Consider the following 24,338-nt stretch of genomic DNA (forward strand, 5'->3'; position numbering starts at 1 on the left):
TCACTGCATCCCATTTCCCTCAGTCACTGCATCCCATTTCCCTCAGTCACTGCATCCCATTGCCCTCAGTCACTGCATCCCATTGCCCTCAGTCACTGCATCCCATTGCCCTCAGTCACTGCATCCCATTGCCCTCAGTCACTGCATCCCATTTCCCACAGTGACTGCATCCCATTTCCCACAGTCACTGCATCCCATTTTTCCTCAGTCACTGCATCCCATTGCCCTCAGTCACTGCATCTCATTGCCCTCAGCCACTGCATCCCACTTCACTCAGTCACTGCATCTCCTGTCCACAGTCACGGCAATCCCATTTCCCACTGTCACTGCATCCAATCTCCTCAGTCACTGCATCTCCTTTCCACAGTCACAGCAATCCCATTTCCCACTGTCACTGCATCCAATTTCCTCAGTCACTGCATCTCCTTTCCACAGTCACGGCAATCCCATTTCACTCAGTCACTGCATCCCATTTCACTCAGTCACTGCATCCCATTTCACTCAGTCACTGCATCCCATTTCCCACAGTCACTGCATCCCATTTCCCTCAGTCACTACATCCCATTTCACTCAGTCACTGCATCCATTTCCATCAGTCACTGCATCCCATTACCCTCAGTCACTGCATCCCATTACCCTCAGTCGCAGCATCCCATTTCCCACAGACACTGCATTTCCTTTCCCTCAGTCACTGCATCCCATTTCACTCAGTCACTGCATCCCATTTCACTCAGCCATGCATCTAATTTCTCTCAGCCACTGCATCCCAGTTCACATCGTCACCGCATCCCAGTTCACAGACACACCACATCCCAGTTCACAAAGTCACCACATCCCAGTTCCATCAGTCACTGCGCGCATTTCACTCAGTCACTGCATCTCATTTCACTCATTCACTGCATCCCATTTCACTCAGTGACTGCATCCCATTTTACTCAGTCACTGCATCCCATTCCACTCAGTCAGTGCATCACATTTCCCTCAGTCACTGCATCTCATTTCCTCAGTCACTGCATCTCCTTTCCACAGTCACGGCAAGTCCATTTCACTCAGTCACTGCGTCCCATTTCACTCAGTCACTGCGTCCCATTTCCATCAGTCACTGCATCCCATTTCCCACTGTCACTGCATCCCATTTCCCTCAGTCACTCCATCCCATTTCCCTCAGTCACTCCACCCCATTTCCTCAGTCACTGCATCTCCTTTCCACAGTCACGGCAATTACATTTCACTCAGTCACTGCATCCCATTTCACTCAGCCACTGCATCCCATTTCACTCAGCCACTGTATCCCAGTTCACATAGTCACCGCATCCCACTTCACACAGTCACCACCTCCCAGTGCACAAAGTCACCGCATCCCAGTTCCGTCAGTCTCTGCATCCCAGTTCCATCAGTCACTGTATCCGATTTCTATCAGTCACTCCGCGCATTTCACTCAGTCACTACATCTCATTTCACTCATTCACTGCATCCCATTCCACTCAGTCACTGCATCCCATTCCACTCAGTCACTGCATCCCATTTCACTCAGTCAGTGCATCACATTTCACTCAGTCACTGCATCCCATTTCCCTCAGTCACTGCATCCCATTTCCCTCAGTCACTGCATCCCATTTCCCTCAGGCACTGAATCTCATTTCCCTCAGTCACTGAATCTCATTTCCCTCAGTCACTGAATCTCATTTCCCTCAGTCACTGCATCTCATTTCCAACAGTCACTGCATCCCATTTCACTCCCCACTGCATCCCATTTCACTCAGCCACTGCATCCAATTTCACTCAGTCACTGCATCACATTTCCCTCAGTCACTGCATCCCATTTCCTGAGTCACTGCATCCCATTACCCTCAGTCACTGCATCCCATTACCCTCAGTCGCAGCTTCCCATTTCCCACAGACACTGCATTTCCTTTCCCTTAGTCACTGCATCTCATTTCCAACAGTCACCGCATCCCACTTCACACAGTCACCACATCCCAGTTCACAAAGTCACCGCATCCCAGTTCCATCAGTCTCTGCATCCCAGTTCCATCAGTCACTGTATCCGATTTCTATCAGTCACTGCGCACATTTCACTCAGTCACTACATCTCATTTCACTCATTCACTGCATCCCATTTCCCTCAGTCACCGTATCTCATTTCAATCAGTCACTGCATCCCATTTCCCTCAGTCACTGCATCCCATTTCCCTCAGTCACTGCATCCCATTTCCCTCAGTCACTGCATCCCATTTCCCTCAGTCACTGCATCCCATTTCCCTCAGTCACTGAATCTCATTTCCCTCAGTCACTGCATCCAAACTTCCCTCAGTCAGTGCATCCCATTTCACTCAGTCTCTGCATCACATTTCACTCAGTCACTGCATAACATTTCCCTCAGTCACTGCATCTCATTTCCTCAGTCACTGCATCTCCTTTCCACAGTCACGGCAAGTCCATTTCACTCAGTCACTGCGTCCCATTTCACTCAGTCACTGCGTCCCATTTCCATCAGTCATTGCATCCCATTTCCATCAGTCACTGCATCCCATTTCCCACTGTTACTGCATCCCATTTCCCAGTCACTGCATCCCATTTCCCTCAGTCACTCCATCCCATTTCCCTCAGTCACTGCATCCCATTTCCTCAGTCACTACATCTCCTTTCCACAGTCACGGCAATTACATTTCACTCAGTCACTGCGTCCCATTTCCAACAGTCACTGCATCCCATTTCCAACTGTCACTGCATCCCATTTCCCAGTCACTGCATCCCATTTCCCTCAGTCACTGCATCCCATTGCCCTCAGACACTGCATCCCATTGTCCTCAGTCACTGCATCCCATTTCCCTCAGTCACTGCATCCCATTGCCCTCAGACACTGCATCCCATTGTCCTCAGTCACTGCATCCCATTTCACTCAGTCACTGCATCCCATTTCACTCAGTCACTGCATCCCATTACCCTCAGTCACTGCATCCCATTAACTTCAGTCGCAGGATCCCATTTGAAACAGACGCTGCATCCCATTTCCCTCAGTCACTGTATCTCATTTCAATCAGTCACTGCATCCCATTTCCCTCAGTCACTGCATCCCATTTCCCTCAGTCACTGCATCCCATTTCCCTCAGTCACTGCATCCCATTTCCCTCAGTCACTGCATCCCATTTCCCTCAGTCACTGCATCCCATTTCACTCAGTCACTGCATCCCATTTCACTCAGTCTCTGCATCACATTTTACTCAGTCACTGCATCCCATTTCACTCAGTCACTGTATCCCATTTCACTCAGTCACTGTATCCCATTTCGCTCAGACACTGCATCCCATTTCCGTCAGTCACTCCATCCCATTTCCCTCAGTCGCAGCATCCTATATCCCACAGACACTGCATTTCCTTTACTGAAGACACTGCATCGCATTTCACTCAGTCACTGCATCCCATTTCACTCAGTCACTGCATCCATTTCCATCAGTCACTGCATCCCATTACCCTCAGTCACTGCATCCCATTACCCTCAGTCGCAGCATCCCATTTCCCACAGGCACTGCATTTCCTTTCCCTTAGTCACTGCATCTCATTTCCACCAGTCACTGCATCCCATTTCACTCCCCACTGCATCCCATTTCACTCAGCCACTGCATCCCATTTCACTCAGCCACTGTATCCCAGTTCACATAGTCACCGCATCCCACTTCACACAGTCACCACCTCCCAGTTCACAAAGTCACCGCATCCCAGTTCCGTCAGTCTCTGCATCCCAGTTCCATCAGTCACTGTATCCGATTTCTATCAGTCACTCCGCGCATTTCACTCAGTCACTACATCTCATTTCACTCATTCACTGCATCCCATTTCACGCAGTCACTGCATCGCATTTCACTCAGTCACTGCATCCCATTCCACTCAGTCACTGCATCCCATTCCACTCAGTCACTGCATCCCATTTCACTCAGTCACTGCATCCCATTTCACTCAGTCAGTGCATCACATTTCCCTCAGTCACTGCATCCCATTTCCCTCAGTCACTGCATCCCATTTCCCTCAGGCACTGCATCCCATTTCCCTCAGTCACTGCATCCCATTTCCCTCAGTCACTGAATCTCATTTCCCTCAGTCACTCAATCTCATTTCCCTCAGTCACTGCATCTCATTTCCAACAGTCACTGCATCCCATTTCACTCCCCACTGCATCCCATTTCACTCCCCACTGCATCCAATTTCACTAAGTCAGTGCATCACATTTCCCTCAGTCACTGCATCCCATTTCCTGAGTCACTGCATCCCATTACCCTCAGTCACTGCATCCCATTACCCTCAGTCGCAGCTTCCCATTTCCCACAGACACTGCATTTCCTTTCCCTTAGTCACTGTATCTCATTTCCAACAGTCACTGCATCCCATTTCACTCCCCACTGCATCCCATTTCACTCAGCCACTGCATCCAATTTCACTCAGTCACTGCATCCCATTACCTTCAGTCGCAGCTTCCCATTTCCCACAGACACTGCATTTCCTTTCCCTTAGTCACTGCATCTCATTTCCAACAGTCACCGCATCCCACTTCACACAGTCACCACATCCCAGTTCACAAAGTCACCGCATCCCAGTTCCATCAGTCTCTGCATCCCAGTTCCATCAGTCACTGTAGCCGATTTCTATCAGTCACTGCGCACATTTCACTCAGTCACTACATCTCATTTCACTCATTCACTGCATCCCATTCCACTCAGTCACTGCATCCCATTCCACTCAGTCACTCCATCCCATTTCACTCAGTCAGTGCATCACATTTCCCTCAGTCACTGCATCCCATTTCCTGAGTCACTGCATCCCATTACCCTCAGTCACTGCATCCCATTTCCCACAGACACTGCATTTCCTTTCCCTTAGTCACTGCATCTCATTTCCAACAGTCACTGCATCCCATTTCACTCCCCACTGCATCCCATTTCACTCAGCCACTGCATCCAATTTCACTCAGCCACTGCATCCCAGTTCACATAGTCACCGCATCCCAGTTCACACAGTCACCACATCCCAGTTCACAAAGTCACCGCATCCCAGTTCCATCAGTCACTGTATCCGATTTCAATCAGTCACTGTGCGCATTTCACTCAGTCACTGCATCTCATTTCACTCATTCACTGCATCCCATTTCACGCAGTCACTGCATCGCATTTCACTCAGTCACTGCATCGCATTTCACTCAGTCACTGCATCGCATTTCACTCAGTCACTGCATCCCATTCCACTCAGTCACTGCATCCCATTCCAGTCAGTCAGTGCATCACATTTCCCTCAGTCACTGCATCTCATTTCCTCAGTCACTGCATCTCCTTTCCACAGTCACGGCAATTCCATTTAACTCAGTCACTGCATCACATTTCACTCACTCACTGCATCCCATTTACTCAATCACTGCATCTCCTTCACCACAGTCACTGCATCACATTTCCATCAGTCACTGTTTCCCGTATCTCACAGACGATGAATTCAATTTCCCACACTCACTGCATCCCATTTCCCTCAGTCACTGCATCCCATTTCCCTCAGTCCCTGCATCCCATTTCCCTCAGTCCCTGCATCCCATTTCCCTCAGTCCCTGCATCCCATTTCCCTCAGTCACTGCATCCCATTTCCCTCAGTCACTGCATCCCATTTCCCTCAGTCACTGCATCACATTTTACTCAGTCACTGCATCCCATTTCACTCAGTCTCTGCATCACATTTTACTCAGTCACTGCATCCCATTTCACTCAGTCACTGTATCCCATTTCACTCAGTCACTGTATCCCATTTCGCTCAGACACTGCATCCCATTTCCGTCAGTCACTCCATCCCATTTCCCTCAGTCGCAGCATCCTATATCCCACAGACACTGCATTTCCTTTACTGAAGACACTGCATCGCATTTCACTCAGTCACTGCATCCCATTTCACTCAGTCACTGCATCCATTTCCATCAGTCACTGCATCCCATTACCCTCAGTCACTGCATCCCATTACCCTCAGTCGCAGCATCCCATTTCCCACAGGCACTGCATTTCCTTTCCCTTAGTCACTGCATCTCATTTCCACCAGTCACTGCATCCCATTTCACTCCCCACTGCATCCCATTTCACTCAGCCACTGCATCCCATTTCACTCAGCCACTGTATCCCAGTTCACATAGTCACCGCATCCCACTTCACACAGTCACCACCTCCCAGTTCACAAAGTCACCGCATCCCAGTTCCGTCAGTCTCTGCATCCCAGTTCCATCAGTCACTGTATCCGATTTCTATCAGTCACTCCGCGCATTTCACTCAGTCACTACATCTCATTTCACTCATTCACTGCATCCCATTTCACGCAGTCACTGCATCGCATTTCACTCAGTCACTGCATCCCATTCCACTCAGTCACTGCATCCCATTCCACTCAGTCACTGCATCCCATTTCACTCAGTCACTGCATCCCATTTCACTCAGTCAGTGCATCACATTTCCCTCAGTCACTGCATCCCATTTCCCTCAGTCACTGCATCCCATTTCCCTCAGGCACTGCATCCCATTTCCCTCAGTCACTGCATCCCATTTCCCTCAGTCACTGAATCTCATTTCCCTCAGTCACTCAATCTCATTTCCCTCAGTCACTGCATCTCATTTCCAACAGTCACTGCATCCCATTTCACTCCCCACTGCATCCCATTTCACTCCCCACTGCATCCAATTTCACTAAGTCAGTGCATCACATTTCCCTCAGTCACTGCATCCCATTTCCTGAGTCACTGCATCCCATTACCCTCAGTCACTGCATCCCATTACCCTCAGTCGCAGCTTCCCATTTCCCACAGACACTGCATTTCCTTTCCCTTAGTCACTGTATCTCATTTCCAACAGTCACTGCATCCCATTTCACTCCCCACTGCATCCCATTTCACTCAGCCACTGCATCCAATTTCACTCAGTCACTGCATCCCATTACCTTCAGTCGCAGCTTCCCATTTCCCACAGACACTGCATTTCCTTTCCCTTAGTCACTGCATCTCATTTCCAACAGTCACCGCATCCCACTTCACACAGTCACCACATCCCAGTTCACAAAGTCACCGCATCCCAGTTCCATCAGTCTCTGCATCCCAGTTCCATCAGTCACTGTAGCCGATTTCTATCAGTCACTGCGCACATTTCACTCAGTCACTACATCTCATTTCACTCATTCACTGCATCCCATTCCACTCAGTCACTGCATCCCATTCCACTCAGTCACTCCATCCCATTTCACTCAGTCACTGCATCACATTTCCCTCAGTCACTGCATCCCATTTCCTGAGTCACTGCATCCCATTACCCTCAGTCACTGCATCCCATTTCCCACAGACACTGCATTTCCTTTCCCTTAGTCACTGCATCTCATTTCCAACAGTCACTGCATCCCATTTCACTCCCCACTGCATCCCATTTCACTCAGCCACTGCATCCAATTTCACTCAGCCACTGCATCCCAGTTCACATAGTCACCGCATCCCAGTTCACACAGTCACCACATCCCAGTTCACAAAGTCACCGCATCCCAGTTCCATCAGTCACTGTATCCGATTTCAATCAGTCACTGTGCGCATTTCACTCAGTCACTGCATCTCATTTCACTCATTCACTGCATCCCATTTCACGCAGTCACTGCATCGCATTTCACTCAGTCACTGCATCGCATTTCACTCAGTCACTGCATCGCATTTCACTCAGTCACTGCATCCCATTCCACTCAGTCACTGCATCCCATTCCAGTCAGTCAGTGCATCACATTTCCCTCAGTCACTGCATCTCATTTCCTCAGTCACTGCATCTCCTTTCCACAGTCACGGCAATTCCATTTAACTCAGTCACTGCATCACATTTCACTCACTCACTGCATCCCATTTACTCAATCACTGCATCTCCTTCACCACAGTCACTGCATCCCATTTCCCTCAGTCACTGCATCCCATTTCCCTCAGTCCCTGCATCCCATTTCCCTCAGTCCCTGCATCCCATTTCCCTCAGTCCCTGCATCCCATTTCCCTCAGTCACTGCATCCCATTTCCCTCAGTCACTGCAGCTCATGTCACTCTGTCACTGCATCCAATTTCCATCAGTCACTGCATCGCATTACCCTCAGTCACTGCATCCCATTACCCTCAGTCGCAGCATCCCATTTCCCACAGGCACTGCATTTCCTTTCCCTTAGTCACTGCATCTCATTTCCACCAGTCACTGCATCCCATTTCACTCCCCACTGCATCCCATTTCACTCAGCCACTGCATCCCATTTCACTCAGCCACTGTATCCCAGTTCACATAGTCACCGCATCCCACTTCACACAGTCACCACCTCCCAGTTCACAAAGTCACCGCATCCCAGTTCCGTCAGTCTCTGCATCCCAGTTCCATCAGTCACTGTATCCGATTTCTATCAGTCACTCCGCGCATTTCACTCAGTCACTACATCTCATTTCACTCATTCACTGCATCCCATTTCACGCAGTCACTGCATCGCATTTCACTCAGTCACTGCATCCCATTCCACTCAGTCACTGCATCCCATTCCACTCAGTCACTGCATCCCATTTCACTCAGTCACTGCATCCCATTTCACTCAGTCAGTGCATCACATTTCCCTCAGTCACTGCATCCCATTTCCCTCAGTCACTGCATCCCATTTCCCTCAGGCACTGCATCCCATTTCCCTCAGTCACTGCATCCCATTTCCCTCAGTCACTGAATCTCATTTCCCTCAGTCACTCAATCTCATTTCCCTCAGTCACTGCATCTCATTTCCAACAGTCACTGCATCCCATTTCACTCCCCACTGCATCCCATTTCACTCCCCACTGCATCCAATTTCACTAAGTCAGTGCATCACATTTCCCTCAGTCACTGCATCCCATTTCCTGAGTCACTGCATCCCATTACCCTCAGTCACTGCATCCCATTACCCTCAGTCGCAGCTTCCCATTTCCCACAGACACTGCATTTCCTTTCCCTTAGTCACTGTATCTCATTTCCAACAGTCACTGCATCCCATTTCACTCCCCACTGCATCCCATTTCACTCAGCCACTGCATCCAATTTCACTCAGTCACTGCATCCCATTACCTTCAGTCGCAGCTTCCCATTTCCCACAGACACTGCATTTCCTTTCCCTTAGTCACTGCATCTCATTTCCAACAGTCACCGCATCCCACTTCACACAGTCACCACATCCCAGTTCACAAAGTCACCGCATCCCAGTTCCATCAGTCTCTGCATCCCAGTTCCATCAGTCACTGTAGCCGATTTCTATCAGTCACTGCGCACATTTCACTCAGTCACTACATCTCATTTCACTCATTCACTGCATCCCATTCCACTCAGTCACTGCATCCCATTCCACTCAGTCACTCCATCCCATTTCACTCAGTCAGTGCATCACATTTCCCTCAGTCACTGCATCCCATTTCCTGAGTCACTGCATCCCATTACCCTCAGTCACTGCATCCCATTTCCCACAGACACTGCATTTCCTTTCCCTTAGTCACTGCATCTCATTTCCAACAGTCACTGCATCCCATTTCACTCCCCACTGCATCCCATTTCACTCAGCCACTGCATCCAATTTCACTCAGCCACTGCATCCCAGTTCACATAGTCACCGCATCCCAGTTCACACAGTCACCACATCCCAGTTCACAAAGTCACCGCATCCCAGTTCCATCAGTCACTGTATCCGATTTCAATCAGTCACTGTGCGCATTTCACTCAGTCACTGCATCTCATTTCACTCATTCACTGCATCCCATTTCACGCAGTCACTGCATCGCATTTCACTCAGTCACTGCATCGCATTTCACTCAGTCACTGCATCGCATTTCACTCAGTCACTGCATCCCATTCCACTCAGTCACTGCATCCCATTCCAGTCAGTCAGTGCATCACATTTCCCTCAGTCACTGCATCTCATTTCCTCAGTCACTGCATCTCCTTTCCACAGTCACGGCAATTCCATTTAACTCAGTCACTGCATCACATTTCACTCACTCACTGCATCCCATTTACTCAATCACTGCATCTCCTTCACCACAGTCACTGCATCCCATTTCCCTCAGTCACTGCATCCCATTTCCCTCAGTCCCTGCATCCCATTTCCCTCAGTCCCTGCATCCCATTTCCCTCAGTCCCTGCATCCCATTTCCCTCAGTCACTGCATCCCATTTCCCTCAGTCACTGCAGCTCATGTCACTCTGTCACTGCATCCAATTTCCATCAGTCACTGCATCGCATTGCACTCAGTGATGCATCCCATTTCAAGCAGTCACTGCATCGCATTTCACTCAGTCACTGCATCTCCTTTCCACAGTCACGGCAATCCCATTTCACTCAGTCACTGCATCCCATTTCACTCAGTCACTGCATCTCCTTCACCACAGTCACTGCATCCCATTCCCCACAGACGCGGCATCCCATTCACTTGAGTCGCAGCATCCCATTTCAAACATACACTGCATCTTCTTTCCCTCAGTCACTGCATCCCTATTCACACAGCCACTGCATCCCATTTCACACAGCCACTGCATCCCATTTCACACAGCCACTGCATCCCATTTCACACAGCCACTGCATCCCATTTCACACAGCCACTGCATCCCATTTCACTCAATGCTTCACTTTACACTCAGTCAGGGCATCACATTTCCATCAGTCACTGCATCCCATTTCCTCAGTCACTGAATGTCCTTTCCTCAGTCACGGCAATCCCATTTCCCACAGTGACTGCATCCCATTTCCCACAGTCAATGCATCCCATTGCCCTCAGTCACTGCATCCCATTGCCCACAGTCACTGCATCCCATTGCCCACAGTGACTGCATCCCATTGCCCACAGTGACTGCATCCCACTGCCCACAGTCACTGCATCCCATTTCCCTCAGTCACTGCATCCCACTGCCCTCAGTCACTGCATCCCATTGCCCTCAGCCACTGCATCCCATTTCCCTCAGTCACTGCATCCCATTTCCCTCAGTCACTGCATCCCATTTCCTTAGTCGCTACATCTCCTTTCCACAGTCACGGCAATCCCATTTCACTCAGTCACTGCATGCCATTTCACTCAGTCACTGCATCCCATTTTACAGAGTCACTGCATCTCCTTTCCATCAATCACTGCATCCCATTTCACGAAGTCACTGCGTCCCATTTCCATCAATCACTGCATCCCATTTCACTCCCCACTGCATCCCATTTACCTCAGTCACTGCATCCCATTCTCCTCAGTCACTGCATCCCATTACCCTCAGACACTGCATCCCATTTCCGTCAGTCACTCCATCCCATTTCACTCAGTCGCAGCATCCTATATCCCACAGACACTGCATTTCCTTTCCTTAAGACACTGCTTCGCATTTCACTCAGTCACTGCATCCCATTTCGCTCAGTCACTGCATCCATTTCCATCAGTCACTGCATCCCATTACCCTCAGTCACTGCATCCCATTACCCTCAGTCACTGCATCCCATTACCCTCAGTCGCAGCATCCCATTTCCCACAGACACTGCATTTCCTTTCCCTTAGTCACTGCATCTCATTTCCACCAGTCACTGCATCCCATTTCACTCCCCACTGCATCCCATTTCACTCAGCCACCGCATCCCATTTCACTCAGCCACTGCATCCCAGTTCACATAGTCACCGCAACCCACTGCACACAGTCACCACATCCCAGTTCACAAAGTCACCGCATCCCAGTTCCGTCAGTCACTGCATCCCAGTTCCATCAGTCACTGTATCCGATTTCACTCATTCACTGCATCTCATTTCCAACAGTCACTGCATCCCATTTCACTCCCCACTGCATCCCATTTCACTCAGTCACTGCTTCCATTTCCATCAGTCACTGCATCCCATTACCCTCAGTCGCAGCATCCCATTACCCTCAGTCGCAGCATCCCATTTCCCACAGACACTGCATTTCCTTTCCCTAAGTCACTGCATCTCATTTCCACCAGTCACTGCATCCCATTTCATTCCCCACTGCATCTCATTTCACGCAGTCACTGCATCGCATTTCACTCAGTCACTGCATCCCATTCCACTCAGTCACTGCATCCCATTCCACTCAGTCACTGCATCCCATTCCACTCAGTCACTGCATCCCATTCCACTCAGTCACTGCATAACATTTCCCTCAGTCACTGCATCCCATTTCCTCAGTCACTGCATCTCCTTTCCACAGTCACGGCAATTCCATTTCTCTCAGTCACAGTGTCCCATTTCACTCAGTCACTGCATCCCATTTCCCAACGTCACTGCATCCCATTTCACTCAATCACTGCATCTCCTTAACCACAGTCACTGCATCCCATTTCACACAGCCACTGTATCCCATTTCACTCAATGCTTCACTTTACACTCAGTCAGGGCATCCCATTTCGATCAGTCACTGCGTCCCATTTCCTCAGTCACTGCATCTCCTTTCCACAGTCACGGCAATCCCATTTCACTCAGTCACTGCATCCCATTTCACACAGTGACTGCATCCCATTTCCCACAGTCACTGCATCCCATTTCCCTAAGTCACTGCATCCCATTTCCATCAGTCACTGCATCCCATTGCCCTCAGTCACTGCATCCCATTGCCCTCAGTCACTGCATCCCATTGCCCTCAGTCACTGCATCCCATTGCCCTCAGTCACTGCATCCCATTGCCCTCAGTCACTGCATCCCATTTTTCCTCAGTCACTGCATCCCATTGCCCTCAGTCACTGCATCTCATTGCCCTCAGCCACTGCATCCCACTTCACTCAGTCACTGCATCCCACTTCACTCAGTCACTGCATCTCCTTTCCACAGTCACGGCAATCCCATTTCCCACTGTCACTGCATCCAATTTCCTCAGTCACTGCATCTCCTTTCCACAGTCACGGCAATCCCATTTCACTCCCCACTGCAACCCATTTCACTCAGCCACTGCATCCCATTTCACTCAGCCACGGCATCCCAGTTCACATAGTCACCGCATCCCACTTCACACAGTCACCGCATCCCAGTTCCGTCAGTCACTGCATCCCAGTTCCATCAGTCACTGTATCCGATTTCTATCAATCACTGCGCACATCTCACTCAGTCACTGCATCTCATTTCACTCATTCACTGCATCCCATTTCACGCAGTCACTGCATCCCATTTCACTCAGTCACTGCATCCCATTCCACTCAGTCACTGCATCCCATTTCACTCAGTCAGTGCGTCACATTTCACTCAGGCACTGTATCCCATTTCACTCAGGCACTGTATCCCATTTCCCTAAGTCACTGCACCCAAAGCCCGCTCAGGCACTGCATCCCTATTAACTCAGTCACTCCTTCCCAGTACCTCCGTCACTGCATCCCATTTCACTCAGTCAATGCTTCATTTTCCATCAGTCATCCCATTCCACTCAGTCACTGCATACCATTTCACTCAGTCAGTGCATCACATTTCCCTCAGTCACTGCATCCCATTTCCTCAGTCACTGCATCTCCTTTCCACAGTCACGGCAATTCCATTTCACTCAGTCACTGTATCCCATTTCACTCAGTCACTGCGTCCCATTTCCATCAGTCACTGCATCTCCTTCATCACAGTCACTGCATCCCATTTCACACAGCCACTGCATCCCATTTCACTCAATGCTTCACTTTACACTCAGTCAGGGCATCCCATTTCCATCAGTCACTACGTCCCATTTCCTCAGTCACTGCATCTCCTTTCCACAGTCACGGCAATCCCATTTCACTCCGTCACTGCATCCCATTTCCCACAGTGACTGCATCCCATTTCCCACAGTCACTGCATCCCATTTCCCTCAGTCACTGCATCCCATTGCCCTCAGTCACTGCATCCCATTGCCCTCAGTCACTGCATCCCATTGCCCTCAGTCACTGCATCCCATTTCCCACAGTGACTGCATCCCATTTCCCACAGTCACTGCATCCCATTGCCCTCAGTCACTGCATCTCATTGCCCTCAGCCACTGCATCCCACTTCACTCAGTCACTGCATCACCTTTCAACAGCCACAGCAATCCCATTTCGCACTGTCACTGCATCCAATTTCCTCAGTCACTGCATCTCCTTTCCACAGCCACGGCAATCCCATTTCACTCAGTCCCTGCATCTCATTTCACTCAGTCCCTGCATCTCATTTCACTCAGTCACTGAATCCCATTTCACAGAGTCAGCGCATCCCATTTCCCACAGTCACTGCATCCCATTTCCCTCAGTCACTGCATCCCATTGCCCTCAGTCACTGCATCCCATTTCCCACAGTGACTGCATCCCACTTCCCTCAGTCACTGCATCCCATTGCCCTCAGTCACTGCATCCCATTGCCCTCAGTCACTGCATCCCATTGCCCTCAGCCACTGCATCCCACTTCACTCAGTCAGTGCATCTCCTTTCCAAAGTCACGGCAATTCCATTTCACTCAGTCACTGCATCCATTTCCATCAGTCACTGCATCCCATTACCCTCAGTCACTGCATCCCATTACCCTCAGTCGCAGCATCCCATTTCCCACAGACACTGCATTTCACTTCCCTTAGTCACGGCATCTCATTTCCAACAGTCACTGCATCCCATTTCACTCCCCACTGCATCGCATTTCACTCAGTCACTGCATCCCATTTCACTCAGTCACTGCATCCCATTTCACTCAGTCACTGCATCCCATTCCACTCAGTCACTGCATCCCATTCCACTCAGTCACTGCATCCCATTCCACTCAGTCACTGCATCCCATTCCACTCAGTCACTGCATACCATTTCCCTCAGTCACTGTATCCCATTTCCTCAGTCACTGCATCTCCTTTCCACAGTCACGGCAATTCCATTTCACTCAGTCACTGTGTCCCATTTCACTCAGTCACTGCGTCCCATTTCCATCAGTCACTGCATCCCATTTCCCACTGTCACTGCATCCCATTTTACTCAATCACTGCATCTCCTTCACCACAGTCACTGCATCCCATTTCACACAGCCACTGCATCCCATTTCACTCAATGCTTCACTTTACACTCAGTCAGGGCATCCCATTTCCATCAGTCACTGCGTCCCATTTCCTCAGTCACTGCATCTCCTTTCCACAGTCACGGCAATCCCATTTCACTCAGTCACTGCATCCCATTTCCCACAGTGACAGCACCCCATTTCCCACAGTCACTACATCCCATTTCCCTCAGTCACTGCATCCCATTGCCCTCAGTCACTGCATCCCATTTCCCACAGTGACTGCATCCCATTTCCCACAGTCACTGCATCCCATTTTTCCTCAGTCAATGCATCCCATTGCCCTCAGTCACTGCATCTCATTGCCCTCAGCCACAGCAATCCAATTTCACTCAGTCACTGCATCCCATTTCACTCAATCACTGCATCCCATTTCACAGAGTCAGCGCATCCCATTTCCCACTGTCACTGCATCCAATTTCCTCAGTCACTGCATCTCCTTTCCACAGTCACGGCAATCCCATTTCACTCAGTCACTGCATCCCATTTCACAGAGTCAGCGCATCCCATTTCCCACAGTCACTGCATCCCATTTCCCTCAGTCACTGCATCCCATTGCCCTCAGTCACTGCATCCCATTGCCCTCAGTCACTGCATCCCATTGCCCTCAGTCACTGCATCCCATTGCCCACAGTGACTGCATCCCATTTCCCTCAGTCACTGCATCCCATTGCCCTCAGTCACTGCAACCCATTGCCCTCAGCCACTGCATCCCACTTCACTCAGTCAGTGCATCTCCTTTCCAAAGTCACGGCAATTCCATTTCACTCAGTCACTGCGTCCCATTTCACACAGTCACTGCATCCATTTCCATCAGTCACTGCATCCCATTACCCTCAGTCACTGCATCCCATTACCCTCAGTCGCAGCACCCCAATTCCCACAGACACTGAATTTCCTTTCCCTTAGTCACTGCATCTCATTTCCAACAGTCACTGCATCCCATTTCACTCCCCACTGCATCCCATTTCACTCAGCCACTGCATCCAATTTCACTCAGCCACTGCATCCCAGTTCACATAGTCACCGCATCCCAGTTCACAGAGTCACCACATCCCAGTTCACCAAGTCACCGCATCCCAGTTCCATCAGTCACTGTATCCGATTTCAATCAGACACTGCGCGCATTTCACTCAGTCACTGCATCTCATTTCACTCATTCACTGCATCCCATTTCACGCAGTCACTGCATCGCATTTCACTCAGTCACTGCATCCCATTTCACGCAGTCACTGCATCCCATTCCACTCAGTCACTGCATCACATTTCCCTCAGTCACTGCATCTCATTTCCTCAGTCACTGCATTTCCTTTCCACAGTCACGGCAAGTCCATTTCACTCAGTCACTGCGTCCCATTTCACTCAGTCACTGCGTCCCATTTCCATCAGTCACTGCGTCCCATTTCCCACTGTCACTGCATCCCATTTCCCAGTCACTGCATCCCATTTCCCTCAGTCACTCCATCCCATTTCCAAGAGTCGCAGCATCCTTTATCCCCCAGACACTGCATTTCCTTTCCTTAAGACACTGCATCGCATTTCACTCAGTCACTGCATCCCATTTCACTCAGTCACTGCATCCATTTCCATCAGTCACTGCATCCCACTGCCCTCAGTCACTGCCTCCCATTGCCCTCGGTCGCAGCATCCCATTTCCTACAGACACTGCATTTCCTTTCCCTTAGTCACTGCATCTCATTTCCACCAGTCACTGCATCCCATTTCACTCCCCACTGCATCCCATTTCACTCAGCCACTGCATCCCATTTCACTCAGCCACTGCATCTCAGTTCACTCAGCTACTGCATCCCAGTTCACATAGTCACCGCATCCCAGTTCACAGTCACCGCATCCCAGTTAACAAAGTCACCGCATCCCAGTTCCGTCAGTCACTGCATCCCAGTTCCATCAGTCACTGTATCCGATTTCTATCAGTCACTGCGCGCATTTCACGCAGTCACTGCATCGCATTTCACTCAGTCACTGCATCCCATTTCACCCAGTCAGTGCATCCCATTTCACCCAGTCAGTGCATCCCATTTCACTCAGTCACTGCATCCCATTGCCCTCAGTCACTGCATCCCATTTCACTCAGTCACTGCATCCCATTACCCTCAGTCACTGCATCCCATTACCCTCAGTCACTGCATCCCATTAACTTCAGTCGCAGGATCCAATTTCAAACAGACACTGCATCACATTTCCGTCAGTCACTGCATCCCATTTCCCTCAGTCACTGCATGCCATTTACATCAGTCACTGCATCTCATTTCACTCAGACACTGCATCCCATTTCCCTCAGTCACTGCATCCCATTTCACTCAGTCACTGCATCCCATTTCACTCAGTCACCGCATCCCATTACCCTCAGTCACTGCATCCCATTAACTTCAGTCGCAGGATCCAATTTCAAACAGACACTGCATCCCATTTCCGTCAGTCACTGCATGCCATTTCCATCAGTCAGTGCATCTCATTTCACTCAGTCACTGCATCCCATTTCCCTCAGTCGCAGCATCCCATTTCCCACAGACACTGCATTTCCTTTCCTGAAGCCACTTTCACTCAGTCACTGCTCCCCAAGCTCGCTCGGGCACTGCATCCCTATTAACTCAGTCACTCCTTCCCACTACCTCAGTCACTGCATCCATTTCCATCAGTCAGTGCATCCCATTACCCTCAGGCACTGCATCCCATTAGCCTCAGTCGCAGCATCCCATTTCCCTCAGACACTGCATTTCCTTTCCCTAAGTCACTGCATCTCATTTCCACCAGTCACTGCATCCCATTTCACTCCCCACTGCATCTCATTTCACTCATTCACTGCATCCCACTTCCCTCAGTCACTGCATCCCATTGCCCTCAGTCACTGCATCCCATTGCCCTCAGTCACTGCATCCCATTGCCCTCAGCCACTGCATCCCACTTCACTCAGTCAGCGCATCTCCTTTCCAAAGTCACGGCAATTCCATTTCACTCAGTCACTGCATCCATTTCCATCAGTCACTGCATCCCATTACCCTCAGTCACTGCATCCCATTACCCTCAGTCACTGCATCCCATTACCCTCAGTCGCAGCATCCCATTTCCCACAGACACTGCATTTCCATTCCCTTAGTCACGGCATCTCATTTCCAACAGTCACTGCATCCCATTTCACTCCCCACTGCATCGCATTTCACTCAGTCACTGCATCCCATTTCACTCAGTCACTGCATCCCATTTCACTCAGTCACTGCATCCCATTTCACTCAGTCACTGCATCCCATTCCACTCAGTCACTGCATCCCATTCCACTCAGTCACTGCATCCCATTCCACTCAGTCACTGCATCCCATTCCACTCAGTCACTGCATCCCATTCCACTCAGTCACTGCATCCCATTCCACTCAGTCACTGCATACCATTTCCCTCAGTCACTGTATCCCATTTCCTCAGTCACTGCATCTCCTTTCCACAGTCACGGCAATTCCATTTCACTCAGTCACTGTGTCCCATTTCACTCAGTCACTGCGTCCCATTTCCATCAGTCACTGCATCCCATTTCCCACTGTCACTGCATCCCATTTTACTCAATCACTGCATCTCCTTCACCACAGTCACTGCATCCCATTTCACACAGCCACTGCATCCCATTTCACTCAATGCTTCACTTTACACTCAGTCAGGGCATCCCATTTCCATCAGTCACTGCGTCCCATTTCCTCAGTCACTGCATCTCCTTTCCACAGTCACGGCAATCCCATTTCACTCAGTCACTGCATCCCATTTCCCACAGTGACAGCACCCCATTTCCCACAGTCACTACATCCCATTTCCCTCAGTCACTGCATCCCATTGCCCTCAGTCACTGCATCCCATTTCCCACAGTCACTGCATCCCATTTCCCACAGTGACTGCATCCCATTTCCCACAGTCACTGCATCCCATTTTTCCTCAGTCAATGCATCCCATTGCCCTCAGTCACTGCATCTCATTGCCCTCAGCCACAGCAATCCCATTTCACTCAGTCACTGCATCCCATTTCACTCAATCACTGCATCCCATTTCACAGAGTCAGCGCATCCCATTTCCCACTGTCACTGCATCCAATTTCCTCAGTCACTGCATCTCCTTTCCACAGTCACGGCAATCCCATTTCACTCAGTCACTGCATCCCATTTCACAGAGTCAGCGCATCCCATTTCCCACAGTCACTGCATCCCATTTCCCTCAGTCACTGCATCCCATTGCCCTCAGTCACTGCATCCCATTGCCCTCAGTCACTGCATCCCATTGCCCACAGTGACTGCATCCCATTTCCCTCAGTCACTGCATCCCATTGCCCTCAGTCACTGCAACCCATTGCCCTCAGCCACTGCATCCCACTTCACTCAGTCAGTGCATCTCCTTTCCAAAGTCACGGCAATTCCATTTCACTCAGTCACTGCGTCCCATTTCACACAGTCACTGCATCCATTTCCATCAGTCACTGCATCCCATTACCCTCAGTCACTGCATCCCATTACCCTCAGTCGCAGCACCCCAATTCCCACAGACACTGAATTTCCTTTCCCTTAGTCACTGCATCTCATTTCCAACAGTCACTGCATCCCATTTCACTCCCCACTGCATCCCATTTCACTCAGCCACTGCATCCAATTTCACTCAGCCACTGCATCCCAGTTCACATAGTCACCGCATCCCAGTTCACAGAGTCACCACATCCCAGTTCACCAAGTCACCGCATCCCAGTTCCATCAGTCACTGTATCCGATTTCAATCAGACACTGCGCGCATTTCACTCAGTCACTGCATCTCATTTCACTCATTCACTGCATCCCATTTCACGCAGTCACTGCATCGCATTTCACTCAGTCACTGCATCCCATTTCACGCAGTCACTGCATCCCATTCCACTCAGTCACTGCATCACATTTCCCTCAGTCACTGCATCTCATTTCCTCAGTCACTGCATCTCCTTTCCACAGTCATGGCAAGTCCATTTCACTCAGTCACTGCGTCCCATTTCACTCAGTCACTGCGTCCCATTTCCATCAGTCACTGCGTCCCATTTCCCACTGTCACTGCATCCCATTTCCCAGTCACTGCATCCCATTTCCCTCAGTCACTCCATCCCATTTCCAAGAGTCGCAGCATCCTTTATCCCCCAGACACTGCATTTCCTTTCCTTAAGACACTGCATCGCATTTCACTCAGTCACTGCATCCCATTTCACTCAGTCACTGCATCCATTTCCATCAGTCACTGCATCCCACTGCCCTCAGTCACTGCCTCCCATTGCCCTCGGTCGCAGCATCCCATTTCCTACAGACACTGCATTTCCTTTCCCTTAGTCACTGCATCTCATTTCCACCAGTCACTGCATCCCATTTCACTCCCCACTGCATCCCATTTCACTCAGCCACTGCATCCCATTTCACTCAGCCACTGCATCTCAGTTCACTCAGCTACTGCATCCCAGTTCACATAGTCACCGCATCCCAGTTCACAGTCACCGCATCCCAGTTAACAAAGTCACCGCATCCCAGTTCCGTCAGTCACTGCATCCCAGTTCCATCAGTCACTGTATCCGATTTCTATCAGTCACTGCGCGCATTTCACGCAGTCACTGCATCGCATTTCACTCAGTCACTGCATCCCATTTCACCCAGTCAGTGCATCCCATTTCACCCAGTCAGTGCATCCCATTTCACTCAGTCACTGCATCCCATTCCACTCAGTCACTGCATCCCATTTCACTCAGTCACTGCATCCCATTTCACTCAGTCACTGCATCCGATTTCCCTCAGTCACTGCATACCATTGCCCTCAGTCACTGCATCCCATTTCACTCAGTCACTGCATCCCATTACCCTCAGTCACTGCATCCCATTACCCTCAGTCACTGCATCCCATTAACTTCAGTCGCAGGATCCAATTTCAAACAGACACTGCATCACATTTCCGTCAGTCACTGCATCCCATTTCCCTCAGTCACTGCATGCCATTTACATCAGTCACTGCATCTCATTTCACTCAGACACTGCATCCCATTTCCCTCAGTCACTGCATCCCATTTCACTCAGTCACTGCATCCCATTTCACTCAGTCACTGCATCCCATTACCCTCAGTCACTGCATCCCATTAACTTCAGTCGCAGGATCCAATTTCAAACAGACACTGCATCCCATTTCCGTCAGTCACTGCATGCCATTTCCATCAGTCAGTGCATCTCATTTCACTCAGTCACTGCATCCCATTTCCCTCAGTCGCAGCATCCCATTTCCCACAGACACTGCATTTCCTTTCCTGAAGCCACTTTCACTCAGTCACTGCTCCCCAAGCCCGCTCGGGCACTGCATCCCTATTAACTCAGTCACTCCTTCCCACTACCTCAGTCACTGCATCCATTTCCATCAGTCAGTGCATCCCATTACCCTCAGGCACTGCATCCCATTAGCCTCAGTCGCAGCATCCCATTTCCCTCAGACACTGCATTTCCTTTCCCTAAGTCACTGCATCTCATTTCCACCAGTCACTGCATCCCATTTCACTCCCCACTGCATCTCATTTCACTCATTCACTGCATCCCATTTCACGCAGTCACTGCATCCCATTTCACTCAGTCACTGCATCCCATTTCACTCAGTCACTGCATCCCATTTCATTCAATCACTGCATCTCCTTCACCACAGTCACTGCATCCCATTCCCCACAGACACGGCATCCCATTCACTTGAGTCTCAGAATCCCAGTTCACACAGACACTGCATCCCATTTCACACAGTGACTGCATCCCATTTCACACAGCCAGTGCATCCCATTTCACACAGCCACTGCATCCCATTTCACACAGCCACTGCATCCCATTTCACACAGCCACTGCATCCCATTTCACTCAATGCTTCACTTTGCACACAGTCAAGGCATCCCTTTCCATCAGTCACTGCGTCCCATTTCCTCAGTCACTGCATCTCCTTTCCACAGTCACGGCAATCCCATTTCACTCAGTCACTGCATCCCATTTCACAGAGTCACTGCATCTCCTTTCCATCAGTCACTGCGTCCCATTTCACTCAGTCACTGCGTCCCATATCCATCAGTCACTGCATCCCATTGTCCTCAGTCACTGCATCCCATTGTCCTCAGTCACTGCATCCGATTCCCCTCAGTCACGGCATCCTATTTCACTCAGTAACTGCATCCCAATACCCTCAGTCACTGCATCCCATTAACTTCAGTCGCAGGATCCCATTTCAAACAGACACTGCATCCCATTTCCGTCAGTCACTGCATACCATTTCCATCAGTCACTGCATCCCAGTTCACTCAGTCTCGGCATCTCATTTCCCTCAGTCACTGCATCCCCTTTCCACAGTCACGGCAATCCCATTTCACTCAGTCACTGCATCCCATTTCACAGAGTCACTGCATCTCCTTTCAATCAGTCACTGCGTCCCATTTCACTCAGTCACTGCGTCCCATTTCCTCAGTCACTGCAACTCCTTTCCACAGTCACAGCAATCCCATTTCACTCAGTCACTGCATCCCATTTCCCACTGTCACTGCATCCCATTTCCCTCAGTCACTGCATCCCATTTCCCTCAGTCACTGCATCCCATTTCCCTCAGTCACTGCATCCCATTTCCCTCAGTCACTGCATCCCATTTCACTCAGTCACTGCATCCCATTTCACTCAGTCACTGCATCCCATTTCACTCAGTCACTGCATCCCATTTCACTCAGTCACTGCATCCCATTTCCCTCAGTCACTGCATCCGATTTCCCTCAGTCACTGCATACCATTGCCCTCAGTCACTGCATCCCATTTCACTCAGTCACTGCATCCCATTACCGTCAGTCACTGCATCCCATTAACTTCAGTCGCAGGATCCAAATTCAAACAGACACTGCATCCCATTTCCGTCAGACACTGCATGCCATTTCCATCAGTCACTGCATCCCATTTCCCTCAGTCACTGCAACCCATTTCCCTCAGTCACTGCATCCGATTTCCCTCAGTCACTGCATACCATTGCCCTCAGTCACTGCATCCCATTTCACTCAGTCACTGCATCCCATTACCCTCAGTCACTGCATCCCATTAACTTCAGTCGCAGGATCCAATTTCAAACAGACACTGCATCACATTTCCGTCAGTCACTGCATCCCATTTCCCTCAGTCACTGCATGCCATTTACATCAGTCACTGCATCTCATTTCACTCAGACACTGCATCCCATTTCACTCAGTCACTGCATCCCATTTCACTCAGTCACTGCATCCCATTACCCTCAGTCACTGCATCCCATTACCCTCAGTCACTGCATCCCATTAACTTCAGTCGCAGGATCCAATTTCAAACAGACACTGCATCCCATTTCCGTCAGTCACTGCATGCCATTTCCATCAGTCAGTGCATCTCATTTCACTCAGTCACTGCATCCCATTTCCCTCAGTCGCAGCATCCCATTTCCCACAGACACTGCATTTCCTTTCCTGAAGCCACTTTCACTCAGTCACTGCTCCCCAAGCCCGCTCGGGCACTGCATCCCTATTAACTCAGTCACTCCTTCCCACTACCTCAGTCACTGCATCCATTTCCATCAGTCAGTGCATCCCATTACCCTCAGGCACTGCATCCCATTAGCCTCAGTCGCAGCATCCCATTTCCCTCAGACACTGCATTTCCTTTCCCTAAGTCACTGCATCTCATTTCCACCAGTCACTGCATCCCATTTCACTCCCCACTGCATCTCATTTCACTCATTCACTGCATCCCATTTCACGCAGTCACTGCATCCCATTTCACTCAGTCACTGCATCCCATTTCACTCAGTCACTGCATCCCATTTCACTCAGTCACTGCATCCCATTTCACTCAGTCACTGCATCCCATTCCACTCAGTCACTGCATCCCATTCCACTCAGTCACTGCATCCCATTTCACTCAGTCACTGCATCCCATTTCACTCAGTCACTGCATCCCATTTCAATCAGTCAGTGCATCACATTTCACTTAGGCACTGTATCCCATTTCCCTCACTCACTGCACCCCAAGTCCGCTTGGGCACTGCATCCCCATCAACTCAGTCACTCCTTCCCTGTACCTCAGTCACTGCATACCATTTCCTTCTGGTACTGCATCACATTTCCTTCAGACACTGCAGCTCATGTCACTCTGGCACTGCATCCAATTTCCCTAAGTCACTGCATCTCATTTAACTCATTCACTGCATCAAATTTCCCTCAATCACTGCATCCCATTTCACTCAGTCACTGCATCCCATTTACCTCAGTCACTGCATCCAATTTCCCTTAGTCACTG

General features: G+C 49.9%; 1 protein-coding gene across 1 annotated transcript in view; it reads right to left on the reverse strand.

The window, feature by feature from the left end:
• The window catches only part of LOC132207939 (complement C5-like), a gene marked incomplete at its 5' end in the record, with an annotated part of 208,960 nt that overhangs the window by 39,301 nt on the left and 145,321 nt on the right, over window positions 1–24,338 (reverse strand). The gene's annotated exons all lie outside the window — the stretch shown is intronic.

The sequence above is a fragment of the Stegostoma tigrinum genome, unplaced genomic scaffold, assembly GCF_030684315.1.
Source record: "Stegostoma tigrinum isolate sSteTig4 unplaced genomic scaffold, sSteTig4.hap1 scaffold_216, whole genome shotgun sequence".
Lineage (NCBI taxonomy): Eukaryota > Metazoa > Chordata > Chondrichthyes > Orectolobiformes > Stegostomatidae > Stegostoma > Stegostoma tigrinum.